The sequence below is a fragment of the Symphalangus syndactylus genome, chromosome 13 (assembly GCF_028878055.3).
Source record: "Symphalangus syndactylus isolate Jambi chromosome 13, NHGRI_mSymSyn1-v2.1_pri, whole genome shotgun sequence".
NCBI lineage: Eukaryota > Metazoa > Chordata > Mammalia > Primates > Hylobatidae > Symphalangus > Symphalangus syndactylus.
This window is the reverse complement of record NC_072435.2, coordinates 114,590,318-114,591,247: the sequence shown is the minus strand read 5'-3', so window position 1 is coordinate 114,591,247 and position 930 is coordinate 114,590,318. Positions and strand designations below refer to the sequence as shown.

At 35.6% G+C, this 930-nt stretch overlaps 1 non-coding gene across 1 annotated transcript; it reads left to right on the top strand.

Moving 5' to 3' along the window:
* The first annotated feature begins 422 nt into the window (after window positions 1-422).
* Window positions 423-554, top strand: LOC129461343 (small nucleolar RNA SNORA38). Its single transcript, XR_008650495.1, has one exon. It is a non-coding gene; the product is annotated as a small nucleolar RNA SNORA38 (small nucleolar RNA).
* Window positions 555-930: the final 376 nt, after the last annotated feature.

The following is a 930-nucleotide window of genomic DNA, read 5'->3' as shown; positions in this document are numbered from 1 at the left end:
CATATTTATTTGTATCTATTATGAGAATATTGGCTTTACTTGTTAAACTGTGATTTTTCTCATTCTTTAAATTTTGAAAAAATTAAAACCTACAGTAAAGTTAAAAGAATAGTTTGCTGAACACATATACCCTTCAACTAGATTCATCAAATTCTCTGTTGCCCTCCCTCTCTCAGAAGGAAAACACACACACACACACACACACACACAGAGTCATGTATTGCATAATGACATTTCAGTCGACGGAACACATACATGATGGTGGTTCTGTAAGATTATAATGGAGCTGAAAACTTTCTATTGCCCAGTGATGTCTTAACCATTGTAACGCTGTACTGCAATGCATTACTCAAGTTTTTGTGGTGATGCTGATGTAAACAAACCTACTGCATTTCCAGTCATATGAAAGTATAGCATACACACCCTCCTACAAAGGCATGTCTATAGTTCCTTGTCTTTGGACATGTAAGAATTGGAGGCACAGAAATGTGGACTTGGGAGAAATCTGGGGCTGGCTTGCTCATCACAGGCTCAACATCAACCATGCCACATAGAAGGAAAAAAAAATGAAAAAATATTTTACAAAAGGATAGCATATACAATTATGTACAGTACATAATACTTGATAATAAATGACTAACTGGTTTATATATTTATTATACCATACTTCTTGTCATTATTTTTTAGTGTACTCCTTCTACTTATAGTTTTTAAAAGTTAACCATAAAATAGCTTCAGGCAGCTCCTTCAGGAGGTATTCCAGAAGAAAGCACTGTTATCATAGGAGATGACAGCTCCACGCATGTTATTCCCCCGAAGACCTTCCAGTGGGACAAGATATGGGGGTGGAAAAAAGTGATGTTGAGAATCCTGACCCTGTGTAGGCCTAAGATAACGTATATATTTGTGTTTTTGTTTTTAACAAAAAAA